We start from the raw sequence: 25,636 nt of genomic DNA on the forward strand, positions 1-25,636 counted from the left end.
TTCTTTTTTTCAGAATTACTTTGTAATGTGTTTTCATTCCAATTTAACTTTGAGAGGCACAGGCATTCTTCACATTCCATTTTCCTCATTTGCAGTGGCAGAAAACCCCTGGTTCACAGCTGTGGGGCACCGAATACCTTTAAAGTACTGTGGTGTCTGCCCGGCCAGAGACTGGGGAGGTGTCACCTCTCCATCAGCGAAGACCACATTCAGCTCAACCCCACAGGCCCCCCAGAGTAACACCTTCCTTATTCAGAGTCCACCAATGCAGAACCAGGGGGATTCAACCAGGGTCATTTGCTCACCCCTCCACTCTGCTGGGGGACAGATTTGCTGAGGGAATGAGTAATGAAAATGAAGTGGTTATGGATGGAGGTGTCGAATGAATGAAAAGAACAAGCACCAGGCACTCCGCCACATCAGACCTGGCAGTTAGCACCCCAAACCCGCCAAGCACCCCAAACCTGCCAAACATGTTCACAGCTCTCTGAGAAACACCCCCTCTCCTCTCCTGCCTCTGCTGCTAAAATCCTTCCCATCCATTGTTCATCAGCCAATTCATAGGTGTTAAACATCTTCTCTGTGAATCCTTGCAACAACCCCAACTCCCTGGGGGTTACTCCTTCCTGCCTTTGGATGCCTGTCACCCTCGCCAGTTGCAGCTATGTGGGGTATATTGTATATGTAGGTATGGCTCAGCGTGTCCCCTGAAAGCAGGCTTTCTCAAGCTTGCTAGCCTGGGCATGGCTTTGCTTTGGGGTGTCCCGTGCATTGTAGGATGCTCAGCTGTATTCCTAGCCTCTCCCCACGAGGGGCCCATAGCCCTATCAGTCCAGCTGTGATAAATGAAAGTGTCTCCAGTCCTTGTCAAATGTCTGCTGGGTGGTAACTTCACACCCCAAATTAGGTAGTAGGGAGGTTTATAGTTCAATGGTTTCTAGTATTTTCAGAGTTGCACATCCATCACTATGACCTGATTTTAGAAACTGCCTTAGAAGGCATTTTCTTTGGAAGTGGTTGTGTCAGACCTCAGAAACGATGCATCCTCTGGACTCCCATGCTTGACACAGAAAAGGCACCCAGGTTATGTTAAGGAAGATTCCAGATGCTTGGACCGCACCCATACAATGCTACGCTAATCATGGAAACAGGAGGGTGTCAGCACCGGGCACTGCTGTCAAATCCACGGGTCTCTGTTGCTTACATACTGCCTGCTCTGGGCTGTGGGGCCACATGCAAAGAATATAAAAGAAAGCTCCTACATTTAAGGCACTTGTGATGCTCTGGTTTGTCAGAAAAGGCCCGCGGCCACATCACAGGAGGCTAATGGAGCAATACTGGCCATTTCTAATGAGGTTCTGCAGTAGTGCGGGTTCCTCGAGAAGGGGCTGGGACTAAAGAAGGGAAAACCTGCTTTTCCCATGGAGGGCTTAGGAAACTACAGAGAACTTGACCTGGGCCTTTAAGCATGGGTGGTACCCGGATGAGTGGAGCAGGGGTAAGTGGGGTATGGCCTGAGCAGGGAGCCTCCTCCTTATGAGGCGGACCCAGCCAGCCAGGTCCAGAAGTTGGGTCTTGATTCAAGGAGGCCAAGAGTCTCCAAAGACATAGGTCCTGAACAGCTTTCAGCAGGGCTACCTGGGATACTCATCACAAATGCAGATTCCCGGGCCACCTGGGCTTAGTGAATCAATTTCTCAGGTGTGAGCCCAGAACCTATATTTTTCACCTGCTTCCAGGATGATGCTGATTTTTAGTGAAGTTTGAGAACTACTTTCTTGAGAAAAGGGGCATTGCATAATCTTAGCAATAATCTTGGTCGTCCATTACATATAACCTGCGGGGTTAACCCAAGTCTTGCAGACTAGTGGGGTTCAAATGGCAGTGGGGTTCAAATCCTGGTCCTATCACTTCTGGCCACCCATTTTTGGGAATGTTACTTGAAACCTCTGTGCCTCAATCTTCTCATCTGTAAAATGGGATTTATAACACCCCTACCTCATAGGGTCTTTGTGACCATTGAATACGTGGAGATACATACATCCTTATCCTTAGCGTGGTGCCTGGTAGCAGAAAGTAGTCACTCAGCCCTAGTCAGCACCAGCATTAAGGTTATGTTAGTGTCCAATGGTTGCTGAAGCTTGGCAGGTCTAAAGCCACCTTCCTTTAAAACATGGTCTGTCACCCATCACTGTCCTCTGTGTCCCCCAACCTTGCTCCAGCTACTCCCAAACCTGAAGTTAACTGGGCAGAGATACTCTGGGCATGAGTCGGTCATTGTTCACTCTCCTGGCCAGGTCACCAGCTCAATGAACACCTACTATGCAACCAGCTCAGGGATGTAATTGAATTGGGGAGGCCCAGCCCCCATTCTCAGAATGGACTGACTTCTCGGGATGCTTCATCAATGAAAGATGGATTTTTCAGCCTCTAGATTTATGATGTGCCAGCAATGGGAAAAAGCTGGTGTGGGGGAGAGGTAGGAAAAGAATGGAAAGGGACCCCTCACAGGTTTGGAGGATGATTGTCTGAGGCAATTTGAGAAAGATTTGGGGGCCAATGGTGAGGGGCCCGGCCAGAATGTAGAGGCCAAATAGAAAGGATGGACAGCTTTCAAGGCTGGAGGTTAGCAAATAACGGAGGAGCAACTAAGAGGGAGAAATAAAGGAGAGAGGGCCAGAGCTGGTCAGCATAATAACACCGAGTATGTGCCTTCAGCCCTGTGACCACTCCAGGGCTCAGTGTTGTGCTTTGTGCTTTGAATATCCGACATGGCAAATGGTAATCTTTTCAGACGCAACGCTGAGGTTCAGCGAGGTTAAGTACTTTAGCTAGGGACACACAGCGGGTAAAACAATCAATCTGACTCCAGACTCCATTCTCTTCATCCCTCGGACTCCTACTGAATGAATAATTGAGGGCTGTGGGTGGGAGAACATGCAATCGGGGGTACTGGAAAGGGGAGCCTGGCTCAGCCTCCCCTCTGGAAAGCTGGAATTTTTGGAAATAGAAATGTTCTGTTGCTGATGGGTTTTCCAGCAATGATTCCAGCCTGCTTGAATTTTCACACTTCAGTTTACAACCTTGACCACTGATGTTTGCTCACTTATTTCTTCTTTTTTTTTAACAGTAAAAAAGCCACTGAATTTTTAATCAAATTGAGCTTGAGCATTTAATAGTGCATCAGAAAGGCCTTCATGTCTAGGGTGAGGGGAGTGGTGGGGGAAGGGGTGGGCAGGGAATGGAAACTTCCTCCCATGGGGGAAGGAGGGACCCTAGGGAATCCCTCCAGAGTCTGGCACAGGGGGGCAGAAGACCAGTCTCACAGGCCTTCCATGGCAAGATTTCCAAGTTCCCTGGGGAACTGCGTCTTCAGGGCCAGGAGCTGGTAGAGAACTTCCAGCTGAAGGGGGAAGGTCTAGTTCAGGTGGTAGAGGAGGGAGAGGAGCTGCGGGAGGAGGAGGGAAAGGATTGGGAACTGATGAACGAGGAAATGGGGGGAGGAGAAAGAGGGAGCAGTGGAGAGAGAAGAGAAGCTTTGGGCATTCTCTTTCTTTCCTCATTGCCCCGCAGGAAGCACACGATTCCTGAGCACCCACCCTAGACGGGGTGCACGGTGTGCATGGCTGAACAAGGCAGGGACGACCCGAGGTCCCCGCAGGAGCTCGCGGTACAGACAGGAGGAGGGAGGAGATGCCAAGGGGCACGTGCAGGGCCTTTGGGGATCACCCATGCGCTCTCCTGTGATGTGATCCCTGCACCTGTTCTTGGAGTAGGGTGACCATCCTTGTGCCCATTTGACAGATAAGGTAACTGAGGCACAGGCAGGCTCACTTGCTCATGGTTTTACAGCTGGGTGGGCCAGGGCTCTTTCTGCCACATCAAGCACATACAGGACAGGCACCCAGAGCTCGGGGGGACAGGAGTTGGGCAGAACAGGCAAAGGCTGGGTTCTGGAGTCAGGCTGCCTAGGCCTAAAGCCTAGCTCCATCTAGAACTAGCTGTGTGGGCCATGGGCAAGTTTCTTAATGTGTCTGTGCTCGGTTTCCTCATGTGCAAAATGGGAGGAGGGGTGCCAACCTCCTATGGTTGCTTGAGGCTCACAGGAGAGATTGGGTGCTGGATGAAAAGCTCAGAAGAGGTCTGGCCCAAAGTAAACACTCTGATTCCACCATTACTATCACATTTCAGCAGGTGCAGAGTGGGCACAGAAACCATGAGCCATCACAGGGGGAGGGGGCAGGGCCCCAGGCCATGGTTAGGACCGCCTTTCCCTGCCTGGACTGCCTCTTCTCATCTTTGCTTCCTCTGCTGCAACCTCCCGCCTCCTCTCCCGCTCTTCATCCCATAGATTGTCCCTGTTCTTCCAGCCGCTCCTCCCTTGGTTCTGCTGGGTGGCCTGGGGGCGAAAGACTTTGCTGACACCTCCCCACCCTCCATGTGACTGTGGGCCCAGAGCCTCATCTTCCAAATTGCTTTGACATCCACTACAGAGCACATTCCAGAAATATCAGCTGTTCGCCAGGTCTGCTGAAGGACCTGGCTTGGAGCAGCTGGGTGGGGGAGGGGAAGGGAGGCTTCTGAAGGCACATTCTTCCCCTCCTTATGCTGTTTCTCATGATCCTCAGCCCAAGTGGGTCTCCTTTTTATTAAAAGTAGAGAGAGAAAGGGCTATTATTTGCAAACTGCCTCTGGTTTTATGGAAGGTAATCTGGAAAGAGATCAGGGGAGAGCTGGGCTCTGTGGTTATCACAGCTATTAGTGGGAGATTATTTGTTCATCAGCCTGTAAAAAGTTCCCAGCCCTAGCTGAGGTAATTACCAGCCTAGGTGGCTGGCCATGTTGTGAACGGGGGAGGTGAGGCTTCATTTCCAATTTGCCAGGCCCCATTTGCTGCTTGGTCAAGGGGTTCAAATGCAAAGGTTAATTAAGAATCAGGGGGATTTGCTCATCAGGTTAAGTCATGTATACACAGCACAAAGGCCATGTCTATACATAATAACTGCTTTAAAAACCCAATTCAATTCTGCCTGCCTTTATAGGCACACGAACCTCCTCCCTCGCTTCCACCTCCCCCAAAACATTCCCATTTCCTCTGGACCAAGTATGTGCTAGGCATAATTTATTACAGGGGTTAGAAGAGCAGGTGAGGCATGGGTGCTGCTTTTTTGGGTGCTTAATTGGAGAATAGGGTTCTCACCACAACAAACAGCGGCTCATAGATGCGTGGGCTCCTTTCATCCTAGTCATTTGCCTACTATGTGTTAAGTCACCTACTATCTGTTAAATCACCTCCTTTGTCTCAGGGCAAGTTGGAGGAGATCAGCAGTTCCTAACCATGGTGGTCTGTGGGCAGGTAGAGGGTTGTCGCAGAGTCACCTTTAAACCATGCCCCCTCCAGGGATTCTGACACCGGCCCTCCACACAGTGTCATCCAAGGTTGTTGCTCTGGGTCACCGATGGACCCCTCCCTGGACCGAGGTCCTCTTTCCTCCAGCTGCTGGGAGTTTTGGCAGAGGATGCTCTCCTCTTCAGGAATCGCCATCAACCAAAACAGTCATCTCGCTCCAGGGTGTGCTACCTTCCTGGAGACAGTCTACATCCAAAAATGGATGTGGGAGGCATAAATATCCATCCTTCTTGCCCCAGGACAGGATGGCTCAGAAGGGTCCTCCCAGCTCCAGAACGCTGTAGGGCTGGCTGAGATCTCTGTGGAAGTTTCATCTTAGTTCAACTCCTCTTTCTGCCAATCCCATTTCCTCAACCCCCTCCCCAGTCCTCACCCTAGTTGTTGACACTGAAAACACCCTCAATAAATTTCCTTCATACAAATATCCTTTTCAAAGTCTGTTTCCCCAAGTAGCCCATATTCAGGCAGTACCAAAAGGCTGAGGATCAGCAGATCCAGTGATCACAAAGGTTAACCATCCCCTCACCAGGGAACCTGTGATAACTACAGCCCTAAAGTGTTTCTGGATGAGGAGGGATTTCAAGAGGACCTTGAAGGGAGGACAGAATGTGCAAGAAAGAGGAGAGCAATGTACTTAATAGAATCATAGTGAATGCTGTGGTGGTCATAATTGTTTATCTCAGCATGAGGAGGTGGTCACATAATTGTTTATCTCAGCATGAGGAGCCCCCAGTAGAGATACAGCCAATGAGTAGAATTGTTAAATGATCTCAGATGGCCAACTTCGCTAAGTCCAGCTCTGGTGGGCACTCTCTGACCTCTCAGGGGTCCTGCATCAGTGGGCTTTGAGAATTCTATCTTGTTCCTGCCACAAGATGTGTCCCGTGGCATCCCAGTGGTGACCATCTCTACTCCACAGCCAGCAAGGGAGCACAGTTAGCCCTGTGGCATTATTTGCAGCCTTTGTCTTGAACATGTACCTCATTCTCCTTGGCCTCAGATACTGGCCATCTGCCCTACCCCCACCAGGGTCTTAGCGACTCTCCTCGGTATGATAACTGATATTTCCCTCTTGACCCTCAGGCTTTGACTCCCTCCTCACTTGCAGTTCAGGCATGTTTCTCACCTCATCTGTATCCTGCCATGCCAGGGGCCTCCCCTGCCCAGCCCACCCCAGCCTAAGTTCTATCCCAGTACTGCTCCAACTGGTCAGGTGTTCTGCTGGCCTATAACTTTCTGACCAAGTTCAGCAGTATTGGAAAGCATTATTGCAGCATTGGGGAGAAGGGGGTTGGGGGTTTGTGGCTCCAGGGGGCACATGACTGAGATATTCTCATTTTATGCACAGCAAGAAATGCTGTGAGGTCCTCTCCGTCATCTCTACTCCACCCTAACATGATTTTGTTTCTGGCTCCTGTTGCAGCTCCCTCCCCCTCTCCACTGAAAATGAGGTTTAAGTACTGCCAAACCCTCAGTAAGGCAGCTGGAGGCTTTACCTTGAAAGAAACAAGGAGGGAGACATGGGAAACAGGCAGGGACGAGGAAGGCCAAGCACGGTTCTGTCCATGGTGCTGAAGATCAATCCCAGAAATAATTAGCTGTTGGACTTCTGTTTGAGGCTTAGCACTTAACTCTACACTGTGGGGAAGCCAAAGGACACAGGGAACTCAGCTCCTGCCATAAAGGGCCTTTTGATCAAGTTGAAGACAATGAAATATCTACATGAAAACACACAAGGATAATAATAAACAGTCCATATAATGGTGGTCTTGGTAAAATGCACAGGAGAAAGGATTTTGGCTGTCTTGACAAAGGAATCCCCAAGGCAAGCCCCATTTTAGGGTCTAACCTGTTAAAGAAAAGTCACTTTATTTTGAAATATTCTTTCTTCAGTCATCACACCATTCCCTAGTGTATTTAAAGCCTAAAGGTCTTGGATACAAAACTAGTTGATCTAAGTGCAGCCATGCAGTCATTTAAATTTAGCTACTAATGCTATGTTTGAAATGCAAGCACATGATTAGTTTTTTAGTTATGTCTTTAAAAAGGATTGGTGAGTAATTTTTGTCTGGGTGCCCATCCCCATGGTCTCTCAAACCCTAGTCATCCCTGTAGCACCCAGCAGATCCCAGAGGCCCTGCTAAGGGGGTGCAGTCCCTTGCCAGTCCTTTCTCTGCCCTCAGCATTCTCCGTTCCTGAGTCTGTTGAACTCTGCCTGTTCTTTTCTGCTCTCAGCATGTGCCCTCCCTTGCCTTGAATGGGGAGAAGCTGTAACTTTGGAATTCCTCTTTGCTAAGTAGCCTCTCTGCTTACCCCACTGGGTCTCAGGGTGGGGGGACAGGAGGAGGCAGCTTGCCTGTGTATTCATCTAGATCTGTCTATGTGAAAGTCCACTACTCATAGATTTTAGCTCTGTCATTGGAATAGGAAAAATTACTGTTTCTTCAGATTAATACACTGATCCTGACTAACCTGTTGAGGGCCAGGTTGCTGTCGTTGGGTTTGCTTCTCCTTTAAAATGAGAGGTGTTGACTGGGTGGTCCTACTCACCCATCCTCACAGGCTCTGAACTAGAGGTATGGCTGGGTCCTTACTTAACTTGGACATATATGTACCCAATCCATCTACCCTACTCCCTGAAGGATTGACTTCCTGAGTGCTAGTACTCAGGTAACTCTCCAACCACAGTCTCACTATTTGGGACTGTTATTTTCTATTTGATTTGGTTTTCTACCTACAAAGTTGGACAAGACAACATAGACCTTCCAGGAACTCTTCACCCACTTCTTCAAAGACCTTAGCTAGAGCCAGCCTCATGGGCAAGCTCCTCCTTAACTTCCATGAACACTCAGGAGAAATGGCAGGGGACATGACAAACCCCAAAGCATTATGACCCTGGGAGGGGAAAAGAAAAGAGAGAAGAAAAAATAGATTTTTCCATTCTCCAGGAAGTGACTGGGTAATATAAAGAGGAGGCAGGTGCAGAAGGAAAGATTTGGGCACAAGACATATACTGTCCAGTTCAGTGTGTGACAAAGATTACCCAAGAAATTTTCTCACAAAGCTTTCAGAAGGGCCATTGGGTCAGGATTTGAAGAGAAATGGTGGAGAATCAAATGTTGCAAAGACAAAAAGCAGTGATTGACAAGTTGATTGTGTTGGGGACAGGAGATCTCACATGGCCACCATGAGCCAGAGAAAGGGATTGTGAGATATATTTGATGAGACATAGGGCTGTGGGGTAGGGAGACAGCCAAGGCCTTTCCTTCCAGAATTTAGGGTCCCTGCAATAGGAATAAAAGAAAGGTTGGTTCTTATGTCAGGTGTCTGTGCGTTGGATTGTTACCCTGGGGAAGCCAAACTTGGGAAGATTTTGGGGGCTTAGACAGAAGTTGATGTGAGTATGTGAGCAAATCTAGAGGACGCCATGGAGATGGGATTCATTTAGGTCATTGTGGTTTGATCCAAATTAGTTTTAATTTGGCCAAGAGTATTAATTCGATGTTTATTAGTAATTGGTAATTAGCTCCATCTCAGCCCAGGCCCCAGGGACTGGATGTCAGCCTGTGTAATTGCTTCCCTGCCAGGAGAAAGGCGGATGGGTCTTCGATGTTTGGTAAATACTGGTTTGGGAAGGGAAATGAATTTTTTTCTCTTCAGTCCATCAATTTTGTTATTCTCAATTGCTGTCCCAGTGGATCCTGCATCCCTACACATCTTTGAGAATTCTGTCACATCTGGCAGGACTAAGGACAGGAGAGGAGATGCTAGAGTGGGTTCCTAGAGGAGAGTCTGGCGCCCTTCCTAGGGACAAGTTCATCCCTATCTGGATGGGCAGAAGACTGCACCAGGCACATGGGTCCAGCCATCTCTCAACCTTTTCCTCCCGTCTGTTTAGACCTGACTTTGCAGATGTTATAGCACCTTTAGTAGAAATCCCAGATAGAGATCCTAGGGGCTTTGAGGCTGCCCTCCCAGGTCTCCCCCTTGCTCCCTTTTCCTGCAGCATCAACACTGGGGCCAATGCTAGGATTCACCCCCCCAGTCCCATCTGGACCCCCAGGCTCCCACTTGCCCTGTCTGCCCCAGGTCCAGTCTTGAGAGCTGCAGGAAGGGTGGGGGGGAAGCAGTGTTGGGCCTGTAGACATGAGTGAATCACTCTGAGTGGGAGTAGATGACAGAGAGATTATGACTCAGTGAAGGGAATACAATGTGGGTGAAGGCAAGAGGTTTGCACATCTTTACCTGCTCAAGGAAATATGGAAACTCAGGACCTTGGAGTGGGAGCAGCTGGGACCCTCTGAAGCCCTGCTGGCTGCTGGCCTGCCATTCTCTGGGTTTCTCTCTAGGTGACCAGCGTGTATGGTGGTGTTTTCTGATCTTGTCCCAGCTACACTGTTTTGTGCTTCCTGTATGTTTTGTTTTTGTTTTTGTTTTTGTTTTTTTTTTTTTTTTTTTTTGTCTTGATCCTTCTTCAGCTCTGTCTGGTCAGTGAGGCTGGCAAACAGGTATTTAGGGAATATTCAACCAATAGCTTCCAACCACCGGGTCAGCCTCCATCAGAGGAGGATGGAGCTGTGGCCAATGTCCTGACCTGAGTTCTGGAACAGAGTCTGCCATTGGAAAAGGTTTTTAAAATCTGTCTTCATCACTGGACATGGCAATGGCCTCTCTTTTTAGAACATGGGACCGGGTTATTATCCTGGTTGCTATGGGCAGCTGCCTTGCTTCTGTGGCTACCACCTTGAAAGGAGTAGGAGGCCAAACTATAGAAGGAGGAAAAGCAGGGCTGGCAATCACCTGCCTCAGGGCCTTTGCACATGCTGCTGCCTTCACATGGAAGGCTCATCCTCCACATAGCTGGATAACTAATTCCCTCACCTCTCTTAGCTCTGTCAACTCTGTCGTTCTCAGTAAGGCCTGCCTGATTACGCTATGTAAAATGTCACCACTGCTAGCATTTTCTGTCCCTCTTTCCTGCTTTAATTTTTTGGTCCATATTTCTTGTCACCACCTAACATAATGTATCTTTTGTTTAGTCACTATTTTTATCGGGTGCTTCTTTCTACTAGAATGTGGGCTTTGTTTTCTTTCCTGCAGCATCTTCAATATCTAGAAAACTGTCTGAATTGAAGAAGGTATATAGTAAATCTTGGTTGGGTTAGTGTGTAAATAAATTAGGACAGGTGACATGCCCAGCCGTGGATGTCCACCTGCAGGTGATGAATGGACAAGGTCTCAGATTAGGATTCTGGAGGGCACAAGTGCCTCTCCAGGAGACAAGTGGCGATAAGGCAGCCCACCCCACATCCCTCCAGGCCGCCGTGAAATTCTGGCCAGGTAATGGAGGTTAAAGCATAGAGTCCATTATGAAGGGCTGCCCCCGCTGGTCTACTTCACCCTGACTCTCCTGGTTTTGTCTGGTGTGTGGTCAGATGAGGTTGTAGTTAGAGATTTCTTTAGAGGAATCTTTAGAGGAATTAGAGGAAGTGAGTCTTGAGTTAGGTTCTAAATGTGCAGGGAACAACATGGGCAAAATCCAGAGGTAGGGCCTCCCCTGGTGGCGCAGCGGTTGAGCGCTGGGTTGCGAGGCTGCCCGCAGCCTCTGCAGCGCCAATTCGATCCCCGGCCACCGGCGAGGGTCCCACACACACACAAAAAAAATCCAGAGGTACCAGGAATTCAGAGTGGGAGAAGCTGTGCCTCTGTGGAGGTCATTTCTGATGCTAATTGGAGAAACAAGGCCTGCAGGGGGGTGAGGGGGCCGGGAGAGGGAGGCTTCTGCCCATAATGATACTTCTCAGGCTAGTTACCGCCACGCCACGTGCTTGTTACCAGGCACTCTGCCCAGGGCACTGCCCGAGTAAGGGTACACTGTGATTGGCAAAGAGAACAGGCAGGCCCTGGGCAGAAAGACTCCTCCAGCCCTTCTCTGGGGGCCCCCAGCCTACTCGTTTTCCACAAGGGCTGCCTTCTCTCTATGTGCAGTATTTTGGTGTCAGTCCTCATTCCAGACTAGAGTCTTTTTTTTTTTCCTTATTGCATAAAAGAACTGAGGTGCAGGCCAGAGGTGTCGGGGGTAAGAGGATCCACCAGAGACAGAGTGGGGAACAGAACAGGCAGACTGACTGAAACACACTGCTGAGGGGAGCAACGGTTGAGACAGGAGAGGCCTGCTGCACCATGTGGGTCAGCTCCCTGGCCAGCGGTGGCTGGTGATAGCTTAATAGCGCTGTGTCTTTAACCCCTGCGCCACCAGGGAGGCCCCCAGACCGGAGTTTTTATGTCTCTGTGACGTCCTCCAGAGCAACCTTGAATCTGCCTGTGGACGGAGCAGCCCCATGCTTACCCCTCGTCTGAGCCCCTGTGGCCTCGAGAGACACAAAATCATGTGGCACGTAGCCCTCCTTAGAGTCAGGTGACAGGGAGAATTTCCTAGAAAGACAGCTGGGCAAGGATGGCCAAGTGGCTGGGGTTGAGTCCAAGTCCTAAATCCTAGCTAGCATCCTGGGACACCCAGCGAGGACCCTGCAAGAAGGAAAAAGTCCTGTTCCCACCTGAGCCTTCAATTTTACCTTCCTTGTCCCTTTACCTGCTCATTGACTCCCAGTGCCTACCTCTGTCCATGCCACCTCCTGCCTGGCTCTGCTCCCTTGATGCGAGTCCCACCCATCTTTCAAAGCTTAGCTTCGCCCCCCCTCCTGCTAGAATATCTCCTTAGTCACTCCAGCTCCCCCCCCCCAAATCCCCCCCTCCTCTCCTCCTCTGACTTCCTTCTCTTTAAGGTCATTCCCAGCCCCACTGACCCTTCATGTGAAAGTCCTGGTGACAGATGGCCGCTGCAGGGTCATCTTGTATTGCTCTTTAATTCTGGCAACTTTTCATGCCTTTTCCTTCCAATTGGCTGACAGCACAAACATCACACACCCGCCTCAGGCCTTTGCAGGACACAGAAAGGTCCTCTTAGAGCTGCACAGTCATTTGCCTTCAGGACTGGAGGGGTTCAGCCACCCTCCGGTCAGATCCCCCCATTTTAGACCTGGGGAAACTGAGCTCCAGAGAAGAATGTTTTAACCAAAAGCGCACAGTCAGGGTAGAGCTGGGATGGGAATTCAGGCCTCTTGGCTCTTTGCCCAGAAGAGAAGGCAGAGAAGGAAGGGGCTCTGGCTGTGACCTTGGTGCCGCAAGGCTACAGATGAAAACTGGAGCCCCTGTCGGCACAGCCAGGGGGGCCTTAGGAATCAGAGGCTAAGTGCTTGGCCCCCTGGGGGAGGCAGAGAAGCCGAATCCCCTCCTCCCTGCAAGGACCTAGAGCCTAATCTAGGAACCATTTGTAGAGGCATTTCCTCCTCTTTTCCTCTTTTAAAACACATGCCCCGAGAGCAGGGCTGGCGGCTGCAGAGGGCCCTGGCCGGATCCTCCTTCAAGGAGAGGGAGAGCTGGTCATGGAGGAGCTGGACCATTTCACCAACCCCGCCCTGGCCACGGGCATCTGTGTTTCCCGACTGACGGGAGATTCCGCTGGTGATCCCGGGAGAACGCGTTTCAGTGAGGAGTTTACCACCGTGCTTCTGCTGCTCTGTGAGGCAGAAGCAGTGAGGCTGACAGCAGCAGGCCGAGAGGGGCCTGAGCTCCCCCAGGCTGGGGGAGGATTGAGCTGCAGGGCCTGGTGATCCCAGCTTTGAAGTCAGGGCCCTGCAGTGATCCTGTGGGATCTCACCTGCTTTATCTGCTCCCATGGGCGGTTCCCTGGAAACCCCTGAGGGATGCACGATTATTCCCATTTTGCGGATGGAAGGAGAGACCCACCTGGTGAGGTGGGCGTGGAGAGATGAAGAAGAGAAAAGGAATTGGATTGGGATTTGAACCTCGGGGCAGACTTCACCCCAATCGGCTATATGATCTTGTCCTAACTTTTTAATCTATTCTGGGTTTCTTCACCCAGTAGAGGAGTTTGGGCCAGATCTGTGACTCCCAGACTATTTTTTCCCTTCCATAACATGTATATGCTGGCCCTCCCGAGAACTGCTTCAGGACCACTCGGGGGCTGCAGGGCAAGCCCTCATCCCCTGTTCCAAAAACCTCATCAGAACAAGGGCCAGGAGACATCTTGCCTCTGTCCTAATTTATGTATCAAAATTCAAACTATTGAACTTGATGTTTAGGAATGATCTACCAAGTACCCAGGGCAGTTTTGAGAAATTAGCCTTCTCAGTGTCTCTCTCAAAGACAGGACACCTGATTCTGGGTTTTGGGGTGTGCCCAAGGCCTTACCCACCCAGTGGGAGACAAAGCTGGGCCAGGACTGTGTCCAACCTCCACCCCACCACCTCCTCACCACCACCCCCCTGCTGGGACACCAGATGATGAAAACAGGTGAAAGGCCTCAGTTCCTCCCCTGGGCCCTGGCAGATCCAGCTCAGCATACCCCCCAGTAGCTCCCTGGGGCTCTGAGCTGCTTTTCTCCATGTCTCCTGTCTCTGCATCTCCAGTGAATACCACTACGCAAGGGAATCTGATTTACCAAGCCTTGTGCGAGTCTCGAGATGCTAATAGATCCCCAGGGATGATAGGCTGGGGCGGAAGCTGGCAAGGGAAAGACAGACTGCTCCAGCAGCTCCTTCCAGCTCCTCCGAGTGCTGAGCTCTGAGGGCCAGCAGCCGCTAGACTCCCTGATCAAGGTCACTTCTACCTCCAGGTGCACAAACCAGGCTCAAGGGCACTGCTGGAAGCCCTGCAGAGGCCTCAAGGCAGTACAGAGAGGTTGCTGGTGAACCCAGGCTGGAAATTCTTCCTGCAGTAGGTGGCACTGTTCAAGAGTTTGAATGTGGCTGTGAGTACAGGATGCATCATTCAGATGGGATTGAACCAGAGAAGCAAGGAAGATAATCCCCTTATTAGGATGCTATGGGTGAGGGTGACCTCTCTAGGCATCATCTCGTTCATTCCTCACCTCCCAGCAGCCTTGGTGCCTCTTGTCTCTTTCCAGGCACATAGACTGCAGCTCAGGGAGACCAAGCAACTGCCCCAGGGCTGCACAGGAGGCAGAACAGGGACTCTCCTCAGGCCCACTGCCTAAATCAGGGCGGGGAAACCAGAATTGGAACCCCCTTTAGGGATGGGCAAAAGGGAGTCCTGTTTCTTCCTTCCCTTGCACTGGGTGGGTGGAGAGCCTCTTCCTGCACCCGCCACCTCACCTCGCCTTTGGAGAGCCCAGACAGAGCAACATCTTTTCTGTTCAAGAAGGAAACGAATCATCATTTCCTGCCAGCAGAAATCAATAATTTATGAACTACTGCTTCAGCCGGAGCAGAAAGTGATTTTTTCAAATGCTTCTTGAAATACAATATTAACAAGTCTTCTAAAGGGTGAAAATATTTGAATTAGGGGAAATGAAAGTTTTACGAGCTGGAGGGGGAGTAATGCTCTGAGCAGGGTGGGGGTGGGGGTGGCTGGAGAAGCCAGAGAGTCTTGGGTTGGGGCAGATTTCAGTGTCCTGAGGCTCCAAGGTTGATGTGCCCTGGGGTAACCAGGAGCAAAACTAGACCCAATGGTCTCCTTGCCTGATCTTCTTAGGGGTAAAACAGGTATGTCCGGCTCTAAGCCTGTTGTGAATTTCAGATTGCCTGACCGCTTGGGACCAGCTCCCCCAGAATGGTCTTCCATGTCGTCCTGCCCAGGGTACTTTGGCAGAGTCACCCTCTGTGGTTGCTTGTGTTCCTGTTCAGCAGGAGTTGAGTATCCTGCCCAGCCCCAGGGACTTTGGCTTTGCCAATGGAGCATAGGTGGACGGGACTTCGCTCATCCACACAGAGGCCTTACATGTGCTTATGTGGGTGGCTTGATCTCCTGGGTTCCAGCCCTGCACCCCAAGAAGAGTGGGCCTGATGGAGCCCTTCAGCCTGGGTCCTGGAGACTAGAGACGTGTAGGGGAGGGCTGAGCCTCACCGCAGCCTAGAGCAGCATGGCCAGCCAGCACACTCGAGAGGACATAGTCACAGGACACTGGGACCTGAGGCTGTTTGTCACACAGCTTCATGGCAAGTAAAGACATCTTCCTGACCCTCCACACCTGTGGAAGAAGCCTCTCCTCGGCCCTCAGCCCTCGCCAGGCTGCAGAGTGACAATGCATCCCCTTGGAAGTGAATGCACCTTCTTCCCAGAGTTGTTCCCACAGGGAGCACAGACCAAGCTCCTCTGACCTTCTCCATCACAAAAGCCGTTTTACAGCATCAACCCATATCTCAGACCTCCAAGGCCCAGCGGCTGCCTTTGGGTAACCATTGACTGAGACCCTGTTTCGGGACAGAACATGATGATAAAAAAAGCATCCATGAATTAGTTACCCTTTATCATTGATTCTATTCTAAAGTATATTTTATCCACAACACCAGCCGCTGATGAGCATTTGAAGAGCAGTGCAGAAACACAAGAGGTGTGGTGCTTTCCTGTCATTGCTCGACACTGCACAGATTCACGGATTCCTGGTCATCTGAGACTCTGAGCTACTGGGGAAAGAGTGTGGATTTTATTCTAAGATGCACCATTTGCCAGCAAGCCACTTGAGATCTTGGGATCTGTTTTCTCTTTGTAAAATGGTGGGAAACTCACCTGCGAGGCAGGGTTCCTGTAAGTATTAAGGTAAAAACAGGAACGGGAAAGCGCTTGGCAGACGTGAAAGGTGCTTGACTATTTCGTACGCTTTCTCCTGTCTGCTGCTTATTTAGCTCTGTGAACTAGGGCCAGATTTAGGGCCAGATTTATGGGGATCACAATACTTGTCCCAGCATATTTTGGGGGCATGATCCAGAGTTCTCAATGTGAGTGAACCTGGCAGCTTCTAAAGTAGGTACTAAAACAACTTCCCTCTTTCTTCTCCACTGGTAAGTCAGTCCTTCAAACAGCTGACCCCACCCCGCTCAGGAGCCACCCCTAGAACACAGCTCTCCTGCAGAAAGGCATCCATCACAAGCTCAAGACCCAACAGCAGCGTCAGTAACAGAAAAGACCTAATTGCAAATTAATTGAAGGTCCCATTCATGTGCGCGGGTCAAAATCATGGGCTACTTTGACCTGAAATCCTGCACTTAATTCAATCAATGCTCAGCAGGGAGTGCTGGTCTGGCCCTCACGGGCCCAACCAGTTTTACACTTGCCTGCACTGCCTCAGGCCAGGGGGTCAGATGTCCACACCTGGCGGTCACAATGTGGCCGGGCTCCCACCTAAGTCACTCGATTATTCTTCACCATGGGATGGAAGTAGAATCCCACCAGGTGGGACAAAACCAGACAAGAAGGGTGCTGGTTGAAGCAGGTCCACCCTCCCTGCCTCAGCCTCGGGGGGCCAGAGGCTGCTCTGCTTCTCACGCACCCCTGCCTGCATCCTCTCGTCCTGGACTTTGCTTCCTGTTCTGAGGACAGTAGCAATAGGTAGGATGGGTTGAGCATTCATTTATGCTAGGAGAGGGATTGTATGAAAGGTAAGAGTCCAGTTCTGGGTTTGAATCCCTGCTCGGCTGTGCAACCTTGGATAAATTACTTAAACTTTCTGAGCCTCGGTTTTCTCATCAGTAAAATGGGGCTGCAGTAACATCAACTGGTAGGGCTGACATGGAGTGACCAACCTTATACCCCTTTCACAGATGAGGAAATGTAGACTCAGGAAAGTTAATGTCACTTGCCCAAGATGACACAGCACATGAGAGGCATAGACCCAGCTCTGGGTGGCTCCAAAACCTCTGCTTGCACCCGTGGGAAGTCACTTGTGTCAAATGAAGAAACCTGGCCCCTCTGGGTGCATGGTGGGGACCCCTCTACACCTACACCTTAGGTGAGACACACTGACCCGTGTGGGGCTATAACTGGATTCCACCCCTGGGAGTTGACAGCCATGCCTTGCCTTGCTGACTTTGGTCTTTGCAAGCTCCTGGCAATCCTTAGCTTCAGTTTCCACCTGTGCACAATGAGTGTGGAGGGCGTCCTCCTGTGGCTGGGTGGCAGGAATGCCACCAGGGCGCCAAACAGGAGGCACAGAGCGTGGCTGCAGGGTAAATGAAGTAAGTCAGGCTTTCTCATGTCCTCTGCCACAGCCTCTGTGGCTACCACCTGTGGTCTTGCACTCCTCCTGGGGTGCCTGGATGCCCAGGGCCAGGGGGCATGGGCGTGGGGCATGTGTACCTATGGCTATGGACACCTAGGCCCAGAGAGCACGGGGTGCGCAAATGCACACGTGGACACTTGTGCTGAGAGGGGAGGGGGAAAAGGGCGGCGGCGCTGAGGCAAGACTGCTACTACGAGACCACACGAGACTGGAAGGGAGATGCCAGAGAGGCTGCTCAGAGATTCGAGGGGTTCTGGGGGCTCAGCTGCCCCCCTCAGAGCCTCCTAACCCCCCTGCCTTGCCTGCCTGCTTGCATAACAGTGGCATAGAGTAGATGCTCAACAAATACGAACTTCTTTTGTCCACTTACGGTTTTGGAGTGAGGCTGCCTCCAGTCACCCCCACCCGGGCGACTCCCACTCTGTTGATGTGTGGGTCTGGTCCTGCCCAGCGGCTCCTGTGAACTTCCATGCTTGATCTTCACATGTCACAGGCTTGATCATGGGGGACACTCCATGATTGGATGACCTTGGTGACTCTCTTCTCTGGGGGACTCAGTTTCCCCATCTGTGCCATAAGTAACTTGGCCGAGATCAGCATCTTTTTGATGAGCTGCATGGCGATCATCTAGTAAGAATACAGCTCCCTGGCCCTGCCCTCTGAAGACCTGCCCCAGCAGGTGGGTGGGGCCGGGAGTCTGTTTCAATGTTCCCCAGGTGATGCTCACCCTCGGTCAGGCCAGGAGCCTTGCGCCAGCCTCGTCTCAGCTTCTTGAAGTCTCCCCAGGCTGCTACTCCAGGTGGGGGCCTTGCTGCCCATCTCTGCGTGCTCCCCCCACCTCTGGAGCCACCTTGTACCCCTGCCTGGGCTGGGAGCCCACAGGGGAGAGATTAGGAAATGTGGGTTGTAAGCAGGAACGATTTTCCAAGTCAGTCAGGAACTTTGCCCAGTGCCTTGGGACATCACAAGCCCCACGGGAACCGTTCCGGTTGCCTGCTGGGGATGAGGCCCCCGCAGCGCCAGCCAGGCTCAAAGCAGCTTCTCTATGATCTGGGCAGACGGAGAAGGAGAGTCCTGGAGCCCTCGGTGGCTTTTTCAGACTTTTATTGCACTTTTTTCATCACTTGTAGTGCGGCAACCGGTACAGGCATGGCAGGCAGGGGGCCCGGGGGGCCAGGCAGGCCTCCCAGCCCCGGGTGAGTCGTCACTCTTTCTGGGCTCTCTGGCGTTCTCTCGCGGGCTCTTCTCTGCTCTCTCTGCTGTTCCTCCTGGCGTCGCCACGAGGCCGCCCTTATATGCCCAGTCTCTCAGCCCAGGTGCGCCCACCTACGCATGCCCACACCCTACTCCAGGAGTCCGCCAGCAGGCACACACCTGCAGGGGCCTATCATTAATGCTAATGTCGTGAGGGCGGAAAATCCTGACAATTTCCATTTACCCTACATCCCTCTCAGCTGGGAGGATGCGTGCTGTGATGTGGTTGGGTTCCCTTTCCTCCAGGCCTCCGCTCCACCCCCCATACAGACGCGGGCACACACACACACACACACACACACACACGTGCACAGGCGCACACACATGCACACGCACACACGCACACAGGCACTAACTGATACTATCCAGCCCTGGCTTTGCCCACACTTTGAAACAGCGGAATTCTCTGGGTGAAGGAGCGGCCTCCCCAAGTCTTGTCACTTGGGTGCATGGACTGTTTCAACCAATGTCAGCGGAGGCTCTGAGGACTCAGGAGCAACTTTTTCTCTCTTAACTACCTAGAAGAGAGAAAATGGTGGGGGGGGGGGCTTGCCCAGAATTAGGATTTTTACTAGAAATAACCTTTCATCAGAGAAGCCTGCCTATACTGCAGGGTCCCCGCTCCCCTCCCCACCCCCACCTCTCTCTCCCGGTCTCATTTCTCAGCTCAGGATAAATGCCCTTGTTTTGCCCCATTTACCACAGGCTGTTACATCCATGTAGATTCTCCATACGTATGTAATTCAATGTATTCTTTTTCCTACTCATCCGTTTGATATTATTTTGATGGCCTGACCAGCCCAAAAAGAACCCAGGGGGGTGGGGAGAAATGTGGGGGTGCAACTAGACCTGTTCATTTGTTTCTAAGGAGTCATGGTTTTGGGGAGGCATGGGAAATGCGTGTTGGAGATTGTGTGATTTGTTCTCGAGCCAGCAATATATGAAAGTGCTAGCAAATCCGTTTTACCTTTGTTGATTTGATAGGTGAGGAAAATGCTATTTCCTTGCGGCCTCATTTGCATTTCCTTTACGACTGAAGGGAGCAGCTTTTCATGTGTCTAAGATGCTTTTGTTCTTCCTTCCTCGTGAACTGTCTGTTTATTGCAGTTTTGCATCTGAATGGAGTTCCTTTTCCTTGTGTTTTGGAGAGATCTTCACACAGCAAGAAGGAAAGTCCTTCCCTATGTGAAGACACCCCAGTTTTTTTACTCAGTAGTTTTTCTGTGGAAGAAATCTTGACTTTTATGTAGTCAAACTTACCAACCTTTTCTTTATGACTTCTAAGTTTTCTATCATATTTTAAAAGGTCTCTATACTCCAAATTAAATTTTTAAATCTTCTAATAGTACTTTCTGGCTTCACTGCTCGAGTCGAAGCCTTTCACGTGTCTGCGATCCATGTTAGAACACAGCACAAGGCAGGGATCCAACTTTGTTTTCTCATCGTTCCACATCATTTAATAAACACTCCGTCTTCCCTGTGATTTGAGACCCGACCTTCTCCACTCACCAAACTGCTGCTGCTATTTGTTTTCATTCTACAGTTTCTTTCTTTTCCACTGGTCTGAGTCTATTCATGTTGTTTTAATCACCAGAGCTTTACACTATTTTAAATATCCCAAAGCTCTAGGCCCCCTCACTGTTCTTTTTTAGAAGGCCTCTGCCTATTCTTGCTTGGTTATTTTGCTGTGTGAACTTTAGAATGAGCTTGACTAATTGCAAAAAGGAAGAACTTGGGGCGGTGGTGTGCGTGGGCAGGCATGCCGCCTGCCGCCTCTGGGCCGCACATGGGGAGAAGGCAGGGCGCTGGCTGCTTACAGGTGATTCAGGGATGTTCTCCCTTCTTGCCACCTTAATCAAGGAGGACTTTCCGGAGGAAGTGGAGGTGAAGACGGCAGAGAGGGAGAGGTGAAAGAGAATCTTGGAGCCAGGAAGAAAGAGGCGTCTTGGCAGAGAGGATTAAAGACACTACTGGGGTGGGGGGAGAGGCAGAGGGAGATGAGCTTTCTTGGAAGAGGAGCCAAGATCAAAACTGCAGGGAGGTTTCCTTGCAGAAATTGGAAAGGAGTGGGTAGGTGAGGAGGTGGCCAGCTGGGAGGCCTGGGCTGGGCAGATTGAGGGTGGCCTGGACTGATGGAAGCCGTGGCTGGAGAGAGGCGGTCTGCGCTGAGTCACGCCGCGGGGCTTCAGGACAGCGCCCTGGCTGCATGGAGACGTCAGAAATGGCATCGAAGCCCGAGACCCCAGTCTGCTCCTCGCACAGGCTGGCTCCCAGAGACCAGGGCTCACGTTCCTCAGGGGGACAAGGGTCCCTCCCCCAGGGCACTGTGGCGTGGGGGTTTGACTGAACAGCTGTGATCAAGTGGGTGTGTTTACTCCTGGAGAGGACTCAGAAGCCCAATTTGGAGAGCATCCTTGGTGCCACAGAAGCCTGTCGAGGGGGTGCTACAGTTTTATTAGAAGTTGTAATTCTCCAGGCCAAAGACAGGAGCTCAGAACAGCAGGGAACAGCAAGTGCAGAGTCAGGGAATGACCCCGATGGGGCCGATGGCTGACATGGGGAGAGGAGCTTGGGCTGCACTTAGCCTTGTCAGGAAAGGGTGCTTGAAGAAAGAAATGAGTGCCAGGGTGAGAATGAGCAGGGAGCAGGGGTAGGGGAATTCTCTGTGTGCCCAAGGCTTCACTCACCCAGACCCTATCGGCCCCAAACAGATGTGTGTGCAATGCTGGCAGGTGTGTGTGCAATGCTGGTGGGTATGTGCAATGCCGGCGGGTGTGTGTGCAATGCCATCATGTGTGTGTGCAATGCCGGTGGGTGTATGTGCAATGCTGGCGGGTGTGTGTGCAATGCTGGCAGGTATTGTGCAATGCCGGCGGGTGTGTGTGCAACGCTGGCAGGCCATGTGCTGGCAGCTGTTTTGTTGACCTTCAGAGCCCCAGTGCAGGGCGGCCGGGGTCCTCTCCCTCTTCTGCCTAACATAAAGCTGGCTCTTCTCTTGGCTCCCTTCTGGGCCAGGTGGCTGGGGAGCAGCTTGCCTACCCCAGGACTTAACAGGTTTAGTTGCTCAGCAGTTCAAATCACAAAATGTCGTCAGGTCCAACTCCGTGGGGAACTTTCCACCTGAAACGCCGGACTCAGAAGGCTCATCAAGGCCTGCGGTCACTTGGCAGCAGCATTAGGGATGGGACCCGGCTGCGGGCTCTCACCCATGCGGGGCCTTCTGCACGCTGCAAGCACATCTGCACCCCACCCCGGGGACCCCACCAAATTGCAGGAGTCTGCCTGTGCCAGGCCTGGTGCAGGGGGCTGGTCTTCCTTCCAGAGAGACAGCACCTTGCGTTTGTGTTGAGCTCAGGGGTCAGTCTTTTGAAGGACTGTGTTTCTTTTCAGTGTGAGCGGCTGGAATCTCTGCTGTGGTTTGCATGTTGTGACACAACCCACACCGCGTGTAAGAGGTCCTAGTGAGCTCTGCAGGCAGCTCATGGGGTTTAGCAGAGAACACACTTGCCGAGGTGCTGAGACTCAAGGTCCATCTGGAAGTCTCTTCCTCTCTCTGGCCCTCAGTTTCTCATTCTGCAAATTGAGGGGATTGGACTAATGAATGAGTCTCAAAAGGCTTTTCCAACTCGACCTTGTCTGGTGTCTGACAGGGCTTTTAATGCCCGTGACACTGTCTCAGGCATCCCAGTGGGGACAAGGGTAGGGCATCCAGTGTCTTTTCCTGGGGGTGGGATGATTGGCATGAAGCTCTCAGGCCTCCCTGGGGACCCGTCTTGTGCCTTCTGTTCAAGCAGCTTAGTGCTGAGAGTGGTAGGGGGAATTAAAGGTGGGTACAGGAAGCACTGTTCCCACACCTCATTTCTGGAAGAAAAGTAGCTGCTGAAGAGGCTCCCAGAGCCCCGACCTGAGGCCACGGTCCAGTGGGGCGGGGGGGCGGGGAGGAGCGGGGAACAGCCCAGGACAGGAAGGGCCGGGTGAGCAGAGAACTAGCCTCGCTGCCAGGTCAGGCCAGGTGGGCACCTGCTGCCCTCAACACCCCAACACTTCCCTGCATACATGCAGCCTGAGGAGCTCCCAGAAGGAATGTCTGCCCTCTCGACAACTCAGAGGAAAAAACTGCACGCCACCAGTATGCCCCAAAAAGGCTTTGTGAGACTGGAACAACATATGTCTGGGGAAGAACTTTCTATCTTTTGAGTATTTTTCTTTAAATAATTTAAGCGTGCTTATTTATAGAACAATCTCTTAATCCCGACATCTGAGGTCCTCGGAAGGTCTAATTCTGCTGTTTGTTTTACCTGCTGATTTTCACTCAAGGCACTGGATTTCCTGTGTATCCGGCAGTCACTTGTATCTCGTAGTTGTTAGCTTGTGTTCATCTGGGATTTCCTCGTCCCTGGATTCCTGGAAGAGTGGGTAAGAGTGTCAGCTTCAAAGAGGATTAGCATTAGCATGCCAACGTGTTACAAAATATGGCCCCAGTTTAAGCACATTTCTTTCTTTTTTTTTAAAGATTTATTTATTTATTTATACAAGCACTGGGTACAGTCAGAAGTGCAGGAGGGTGAGAGGATTCACCAGAGACAGAGCGGGGAACAAAGCAGGCAGACTGACGAAATACACTGCTGAGGGGAGCAGTGGGCGTGACAGGAGAGGTCTGTTGCGCCATGTGGGACCCTCCGTGGTGGCCGGGGATTGAACCGGCGCTGCAGAGGCTGCGGGCAGCTTCACAGCCCAGTGCTCAACCGCTGCGCCACCAGGGGAGGGCCTAAGCACATTTCTTGATTTGGTATTTTCTAAATCACACAAGCAACGGACATGTGAATGCCAGCTTGAGAGGAGGGGGCCATGAGTCCACACTCTCAGGAGAAACTGATGTTTTTTAACACAGAGCTCAGGCCAAGACAGACTCCTTCAGTCTCTCTTTACTGATGGGGCCAACTTTTCACCCGAGGTTTAGCCTGTCAAGACTGTGGATTTTATGTTGGGGTCTCAATTGCTTGGATCCCCATGTGAACTTTAAAACTCAAGACCCTGTGCTAAGGAGGTGGCTGTCACCCTCAATGGCGCTTTTGCATCTTCCTGTTCTGGGCACATCTGGGGTCCTGAGGGTGGCCCCCTCCATTCTGTGATTTCAGTACTCTGAGGAAAGGAAAGCATTTCCCCAGCATTCCTGGGTGCTGTGCAATGGGGCGGGTTTTAGGGTGGCCAGTGGGCTCTGACATCGCACAGCTCGCGTGTCTTATTCTTACCACTTCTCCCCTCTTTTCCTGTCTTCCCCTAGTCTTTCTCTTCTCCTCTCCATATAGAAGCCACACTTATTTTCTCCATCGCAAAGCAAGCAAAGCACATCATTAGCTTTGCCAGCCCTGAGGGAACATTCTGGTTTCCTCTCTTTGGTTCTGACTCTGGTCCCTTAAGCTGGCTGGGGAGCAACCCCATGTGCTACCCCCATGTTCCACCCCAGCCTGGGCCGTCAACTTCACCTCCTGCGCAGACTTGTCAGCACCCCTCTTTACTGTCCAGAGCACCTCACTATTCATCATGTCAAGATGGGTTCATCCGGGAGCAGCCTTAGGTCAGAGCTTTTTATAATCTCTTTGGAGCTTGCTTTCTTTGAAGCACTGTGAATATTATGTGTCGGAATATCTCCAAGTGTCGATCCTCAGATTCAAATGTGAGTGCCAAGCCGTCACTCCCAGCTCTGCCCACTGGCAAGGTCCTAGCCCATGAGCTCTAATTAATAGCTCAGAGGGGCTAGAATTTGGCCAGCTTCTTCCACAGTCAGGGAACGTGATAGAATTCCAGGACGGCAGTGCAGGCAAACTTGCCCAAAAGGGAAAGAAGATATTGGACCCTAATTCGAGGTTCATTTCTCCTCTTGTCAGCACCCTGCTCCCCACACATTGGACCTTGAGGACCTCATTTGAAGTAGCTTCTGGAAAAGATTCCCAGTTGCTATGTGCGGGGAGGGAACTGACAGAGATTTTAGAAAGCACCGCCTCTCTCAGGACTTTGCATGGTAATAGGATGCAGTAAGACCCCCAGGGGCCTACAGGGCCAGGGAGCCAGGGGTGGCAGAGGTGTCCAAGGCCACTACAACTCTGCCTGGAAGGTGCCCTGATCCCCTGGTGCAGTCACCGTTCCCAGCCCCCACTGCACACACAGCGTCTCCTTTAATGCCGACAACCACACTATGAGCTGCACGACATCCTCATCCTCAGTTGTTGGAAACTGAGGCTGAGCAAGGCAGCAGAGGTCTATGAACAGGGACTGAAACTGAAATCAAAATGCTTTGAATGGATCAATAAGCATGCTTCCCTCTGCCGCCTTACCTATTCCACTGTCCGTTTCTCATCTATTAAATGGAGGTTGCGTGTTGAGGGGGAGACAATGTCGCTTCAGAGAAGGGCACAGCGGTGGCACACAGCCCAGGAAGGCAGGTCCCAGGAACTTGCAGAGTGAGAAGGTGGAGGCCACAGGAAGGCTCGAATGGTGGAATGATGGCAGTAGGAGGCAAAATTCCTCAAGGCTCAAACTTTTACTCAAATCAGGCCTCTGCCCCTCTCCTGCCCTGTCCCCATGGCCATCAGAGGTAGGAATCTGGAGCTGGGGTGAAGATGAAAGCTGCACACAGTCAAGGAGGCCCAGACTGATGCCATGGCCTGCTGAGCGCAGAACCAAGGAAGTCGAGGCAGCAGCAGGTCCTAGTGACTGCTTCTCCCAAGGGAGGGAGTGGGGCTGAACCAGCGAGCGCTGGATCCTGGGCTGGCTGCCAGCTGCCAATGCTGACAGCAAGTGGGGCTTCACTGGTGCAGGTAATTGAACTAATGGAGTGAGCTGCCAAGGATGGGAGGCTTAGGCAGCACTTA

The 25,636-nt window shown here is 51.5% G+C and overlaps 1 long non-coding RNA gene across 1 annotated transcript; it reads right to left on the reverse strand.

Moving 5' to 3' along the window:
- Window positions 1-21,446: 21,446 nt before the first annotated feature.
- Window positions 21,447-25,405, reverse strand: LOC119231699 (uncharacterized). The gene is made up of 3 exons (XR_005121921.1): window positions 25,100-25,405; window positions 23,063-23,168; window positions 21,447-22,337 (listed from the first exon to the last, which is right to left on the reverse strand). It is a non-coding gene; the product is annotated as an uncharacterized LOC119231699 (long non-coding RNA).
- Between the last annotated feature and the right edge of the window lie 231 nt (window positions 25,406-25,636).

The sequence above is a fragment of the Talpa occidentalis genome, unplaced genomic scaffold, assembly GCF_014898055.3.
Source record: "Talpa occidentalis isolate TD23 unplaced genomic scaffold, MPIMG_talOcc4v2.1 talOcc4.7, whole genome shotgun sequence".
In the NCBI taxonomy this organism is placed as follows: Eukaryota; Metazoa; Chordata; class Mammalia; order Eulipotyphla; family Talpidae; genus Talpa; species Talpa occidentalis.